At 39.8% G+C, this 6902-nt stretch overlaps 1 protein-coding gene and 1 pseudogene across 1 annotated transcript in view; both read left to right on the forward strand.

Moving 5' to 3' along the window:
* The window catches only part of CTNNA1 (catenin (cadherin-associated protein), alpha 1, 102kDa), a 153337-nt gene that overhangs the window by 48892 nt on the left and 97543 nt on the right, over nucleotides 1-6902 (forward strand). The gene's annotated exons all lie outside the window — the stretch shown is intronic.
* LOC104996347 lies at nucleotides 4254-5595 on the forward strand (annotated as a pseudogene).

Consider the following 6902-nt stretch of genomic DNA (forward strand, 5'->3'; position numbering starts at 1 on the left):
TTATAAGGTGAGGGCCCAACTCTCTTTTAAAGGCTCCGAGGGCCGGAAGGTCAGCAGCCTTAATGCTGCTTCTTGCATTGTAAGTTTGGAGAGTTAAGAGATGATGTTAGATCTGTTGCTGACTTATTCTGAAGCTTTAAGAAACATTGATGTTAAAAATGATTCATTTGACCCCTGCTTACTCAACATTATGGAAATACTTCAGATGCCTGACAGTAGAGGGTTTTTGACTGTTCAGTGGATGTCTGTAGTTTCACAAATGACTTCCCAGGTTTCCTTGATATGAAATGTGGTTATTGTGGTTAAGTTTAATTTGTTCTTGCTTTATCAACCTAAGGTTATTCTGCCTGTGAGGATTCTAGGGAAAGAAAAACGGCCTGGATGGGTTTAAAAGTGAATGGATTGAAATTGAAATGTAATTGAATTTGAAAAAAGTTATTGCCACTTTGTTTATTTTTTCTAATTGAAAGTCACACATGTGCATTAAATGATTGAACCACCATGGCTACTAACATTTAGGTATATGTATTTCCAGTTTGTCCATTTTCTTGTATGCATTGTTTTCTAAATTTTAAAATAATGTTTTAACCCTCTTAATATTCTCTACATAGTCATAAGATATTCATAGAATGTTCAAACTGTTAAGTTAATGGGACATCAGCATGGATGGACCTGGAGGATATTATGCTGAGTGAAATAAGCCAGACACAAAGGACAAATCCTCTATGATCCCACTTCCATGAGGTTCCTAAGAGTTGTTAAATTCATAGAGACAGAAAGGAGAGTGGGAGTGCCAGGCACTGGGGGAGATGGGAATGTTGAGTTACTGTTTAATGGGAACAGAGTTTCCGTTTGGGAAAATGAAAAGTTCTGGAAATGGATGTGGTGATGGCTACACAGTAATATAAATGTTCTTCAGACTTGTGATCTATATGCTTAAAATTGACTAAGATGGTAAATGTTATGTTATGCAATTAACATAATAAAAATAATAATGAACAAAATGAAAAAACAATTAACCTGAATGTTAATTGTTAAATGTTAACAATTTTAAATTTAACAGTGTTAAATGTTAAACCAGGGTTTAACCTGGTTAACAGGTTAAAACCGGCTACTAGTTCAACATGTTCAAATTTGTTTCTTAAATGTGTAGTTGACTTTGGAGCCCAATTCTGTGTTATAATATTCTCTGAAGATATTTCAGTGCCAGTGAAACACCTCCTTCTGAAGAGCTCTGTACTTGGTACAGCTGAATTCTTTATTTCACACTCTTCCTTCTGCTAAGGGATATGCTGATCTTTAATGTGGTTCTTTCTTCCTTTGTTAGGCCATGCGCTTTGAGTTTTTCCCAATAGTAGAATTTATTAGGACCAAATGTTTCTATTACCATACTCACATTCCCCTCAATAAACAAGTGAACAACCCTTCCCCCGCACCCAAAACCCTCTTGCCCCCCAGTCTGAAAATTCTTCACACAATGTCTGAAACATAAAAGACCTCAGTCTTTGAAATGAATTCCATGTGGGTGTGTTTTGTTTGTTTTTTTGCCACACGCACAGTTTATGGGATTTTAGTTCCCTCACTAGGGAGCAAACCTAGTACCTCTGCAATGAAAGGGCAGAGCCCTAACCATTATACCACTAGGGAATTCCCAGAATCCCACTTGGTTGGGAGCTTAGCAGTCTTGTCTAGCAGTTCAGTCGTGTGCTGAGTTACTAGAATTAGACTTTGTAATTGGTGAGAAGAAGTACATGTCTTGGGCTTGAGTAGCTTTAGCTTGGTTCCATCCAGTGTGGTAACCAGTAGGCATATGTGTCTATTGAGCACTTAAAATGTGACAGATCCAAATTGAGATGTGCTGTGAGTGTAACTATACACCAAATTTCCAAGACATACTTCACTGAAAAAGCTGTAAATACCTCTATCTCATTGATAATGTTTTGGATATATTGGGTTAAAATTCGTTCTTAAACTTATTTTTTTACCTGTTTCTTTTTATCTATGGCTACTTGAAAATTTTAGATTACATATGTAGTTTTTATTTCTTGCTTGCCTTATATTTCTCTTGGATAGTTACAACTACTGGATAGCCAACCAGTTAAGAGGAGTAGCTAAAGAGTTAAGCCATCAACTTCTTCCTTCAGTGTCTGGATAGTAACTTACATAGTAGCTATTATAGCTTGTATTTTTTTATACCTTAAACTAGTTTTAGACAGAATAAAATTGGTACAGCTTGAGACCTGGTGAGGATGATGTTGTTTAAGGTTAAATTTGTCTTTGTTCTTGCCCTGAAACATTGGAGACAGTGACTTTAGGACCTTTAAAGAGTAATGAAGTAGCTAGACATTTTTTGTATTGGACTGGGCCTGTATTTGAGGGGTTTGATTATGTTAACATATCAGGTATAAAATTTTTATCTGATTAAGATAATAGATATGAAATGTATGAATAAGGTGCAGTTAATGTTCGCTCTCAAAGATATATTGTTATTGCAGTGAAGGGAAGCACTTAATCAAATGCTGATCTCTTCTCAGTTTTGCAAATGCTTTCCTGGAACCACTTTAGCAGAGCCAGAGCTTCCAAGCTTTGGAAGGACTCTTCGAAGAGCTTGTTACTGCGTTATTTTGTGGCTACATTTTCTAATTTTCAGAATTAGAATAGGTTATTTTATTTCTGATTATGAAGTTCTCTGTTCATTATATATCACCATTTTTGGTACTAGCATGCCAGACTTCATTTGGACTGTGTGTGTATGTACACATTTATCTGTTCTTATTATTTTTTTGATAGCAGAACTAAGGATTATTGTAATATTATAGTGCTTACCATATACTGGTCATTGTGCTGAGAGACATATATTATTACCTGTTTGACTACCATAGTAACCCTTATTGAATTGTTACTTGCTCAGAAATGTGTAATCATATAGCTGCGGTTTGAACTCATATCCCTGTGATCTGAAAATCTGAACACTTACTACTTTTATTATAATGCATCTTTGTAAGTCAGAAAATATGACTTTATACCATCATCTTTAATAATCATGGAGTTTTTCACTGTATAGCTCTATAAATGAAACTTATTACGGAAATACTTCACAGTAAATAAGGTAAACCCAGGTCTTGTATAGCTGCTTGAAGTGAACTGAACAAGAAAAGAAAGCTCTTTTAGAGTATCCTGCAAAGCTAGACTCTCTGGTGTTGCTTGATGTCATGGATGTTTCAGTTGGTTCTATGATATGCAGCTATAGGGCCTGAGTTTTGTTATATAATATGCTACGATTTCCATCTTTGTGTGAACCCTTGGGTTTCCTGCAGTAGACTCTTCCCTGTATTGCTAGTCCATAGTTCTGTAGCTGTATGATTTTATTGATTTGTTAGTGTAAGCTTCAGAGAAGGCAGTGGCACCCCGCTTCAATACTCTTGCCTGGAAAATTCCATGGATGGAGGAGCCTGGTGGACTACAGTCCATGGGGTCGCTAAGAGTCAGACACGACTGAGCGACTTCACTTTCACTTTTCACTTTCATGCATTGGAGAAGGAAATGGCACCCCACTCCAGTGTTCTTGCCTGGAGAATCCCAGGGACAGGGTGCCTGGTGGGCTGCCGTCTACGGGGTTGCACAGAATCGGACACGACTGAAGCGACTTAGCAGCAGCAGCAGCAGTGTAAGCTTTTCTGTGATCTGCCTAGCATATTTGAAGAATTTAGGTATAAATAGATGTTGCATTGAATGCAAAATTCAAGCATGTGTAGGACTTCTTCCTCTTGATATTTATGTAATTTGGAAAGCATATTTGTCAAAAATTGTATGATTTTCTTGTGGTGTGAGATGAGAGGTTTAAAAGACCTTAAGTCTGAGGAAGATGTCTCTAGTTGTATTTTATGTTGCTTTCTAAGAGGTTTGAGGTACTTCTAGCTATGCCACTCTGGCATTATGATTTGCAGTATTTAACAGGCAAGATCGTAACCTTTTGTACACAGAAAGATGCATGTTTATATATTAGATAAAATGGCACTGGCTTAATGGAGCAGTAGTGGAGCAGTCTCTTGAAATTAGGATGATGGAGCAGGCCCAGAAGCCTGTCCAGTGTCAGGCTGCAGATGCATTGAGTTTTAGCCTTTACCTTAACAATGTGATTCTTTTTTTTTTGAGGTAATGATTCATTTAGGACTAGTTTGACTGAGAGAGTGAGTTGTTGGAGGGAGGAGGGTACTTTGTTTACTACAGTATATACTTGTAGCAAGTCTTGATCAAAACAATCAGTTAGGAACAGTGTTGGTCTGAAGAAGACCTTTAATGGTGCCCTTTCGGAGGGAACAGGCACTCTGGTCAGAGATACGTGTAACACACCAACTTACTGTGATCTAGGAAAGGCTGCCAAAGATGTCTTCAACAACGGATATGGATTTGGCATGGTCAAAATAGATCTGAGAACCAAGTCATGTAGTGGAGTGAAATTTTCTACTTCTGGTCATGCTTACGCTAATAAAAGGAAAGCATCAGGCAACCTAGAGACCAAATACAGGATCTGTAACTGGACTGACCTTCACCCAGAAGTGGAACAGACAGAAATAGAAATCACTTGGGAGAATAAGTTGGCTGAAGGGTTGAAACTGACTTTTGATCCCATATTTGTACCGAACACAGGAAAGAAGAGTGGGAAATTGAAGGCCTCGTATTAATGGGATTGTTTCAGTTTTGGCAGTAATGTTGATATAGATTTTTCTGGACCAACCATCTGTGGCTGGACCGTGTTGGCCTTTGAAGGTTGGCTTGCTGGCTATCAGATGAGTTTTGACTCAGCCATATCCAAACTGTCACAGAATAATTGTGCCCTGGGTTACAAGGCCGCAGACTTCCAGCTGCACACTCATGTGAATGATAGCACTGAGTTTGGAGGGTCGATCTACCAGAAGGTGAATGAGAAGATTGAAATGTTGATAAACCTCGAGTAGACAACCGGCAGTAACACCACCTGCCTTGGCATTGCTGCTAAGTACAAGCTGGACTGTAGAACTCTCTCTGCTAAAGTAAACAATGCCAGCCTGATGGGACTGGGTTACACTCAGACCCTTTGACCAGGAGTGAAACTGACCCTGTCAGCTCTAATCAATGGAAAGAACTTCAATGCAGGAGGGCACAAGGTCAGACTGGGATTTGAACTAGAAGCTTAATGTGGTTTTGAATAAAGCATCAGCTTTGTTCCTGGAGGTGAAGAGAAATGAACCCACTATGTTTTGACCTTAAATTTCAGAAAGTGTGAACGTTTTATTCTTCCAAACAATTGTAATACTCCTGTAATCCTGCCCACACTGAAGCTTAGGTACCGAGTCCACCTTAAGGGAGGTGCTTGAAGGCATGCCTGGAGGTTGTCATGTTCGTCCACATTTCAGTTCAGTTCCTCAGTGTTCTTTTCAGTGTGTTCTGCAGTGATGGTGTAGTGTCATGTTACAAAGGAATTGACCATACCCTCTAGTTGTCCATCATGTCCTGCATGTCCCACACCACTTTTTCATGATCTGGTAATATATTGATCTCTGTAGAAATCTTTGGTTTTGCATCAGAGTAAAATAAACCCATCACATTTTGGGCGGGGGGGGGGGGGTATCGAGTTATCTCTGTGATAGGGTTTGCATTATCCTTTTTCTTCAACTGTTTGTCAGTGATATTTGACCTTGAAAGTATCAGATCAGATCAGATCAGTCGCTCAGTTGTGTCCGACTCTTTGCGACCCCATGAATCGCAGCACGCCAGGCCTCCCTGTACATAACCAGCTCCCGGAGTTCACTGAGACTCACGTCCATCGAGTCAGTGATGCCATCCAGCCATCTCATCCTCTGTCGTCCCCTTCTCCTCTTGCCCCCAATCCCTCCCAGCATCAGAGTCTTTTCCAGTGAGTCAACTCTTCACGTGAGGTAGCCAAAGCACTGGAGTTTCAGCTTTAGCATCATTCCTTCCAAATAAATCCCAGGGCTGATCTCCAGAATGGACTGGTTGGATCTCCTTGCAGTCCAAGGGACTCTCAACAGTCTTCTCCAACACCACAGTTCAAAAGCATCAGTTCTTCGGTGCTCAGCCTTCTTCACAGTCCAACTCTCACATCCATACATGACCACAGGAAAAACCATAGCCTTGACTAGACGAACCTTTGTTGGCAAAGTAATGTCTCTGCTTTTGAATATGCTATCTAGGTTGGTCATAACTTTCCTTCCAAGGAGTAAGCATCTTTTAATTTCATGGCTGCAGTCACCATCTGCAGTGATTTTGGAGCCCAGAAAAATAAAGTCTGACACTGTTTCCCGATCTATTTCCCATGAAGTGATGGGACCAGATGCCATGATCTTCGTTTTCTGAATATTGAGCTTTAAGCCAACTTTTTCACTCTCCTCTTTCACTTTCATCAAGAGGCTTTTGAGTTCCTCTTCACTTTCTGCCATAAGGGTGGTGTCATCTGCATATCTGAGGTTATTGTTATTTCTCTCGGCAATCTTGATTCCAGCTTGTGCTTCTTCCAGTCCAATGTTTCTCATGATGTACTCTGCATGTAAGTTAAATAAGCAGGGTGACAATGTACAGCCTTGACGTACTCCTTTTCCTATTTGGAACCAGTCTGTTGTTCCATGTCCAGTTCTGACAGTTGCTTCCTGACCTGCATACAAATTTCTCAAGAGGCAGGTCAGGTGGTCTGGTATTCCCATCTCTTTCAGAATTTTCCACAGTTTATTGTGATCCACACAGTCAAAGGCTTTGGCATAGTCAATAAAGCAGAAATAGATGTTTTTCTGGAACTCTCTTGCTTTTTCCATGATCCAGCAGATGTTGGCAATTTGATCTCTGATTCCTCTGCCTTTTCTAAAACCAGCTTGAGCACCTGGAGGTTCGCGGTTCACATATTGCTG

Source organism: Bison bison, unplaced genomic scaffold (assembly GCF_000754665.1).
Source record: "Bison bison bison isolate TAMUID 2011002044 unplaced genomic scaffold, Bison_UMD1.0 scf7180017864291, whole genome shotgun sequence".
Classification (NCBI taxonomy): Eukaryota; Metazoa; Chordata; class Mammalia; order Artiodactyla; family Bovidae; genus Bison; species Bison bison.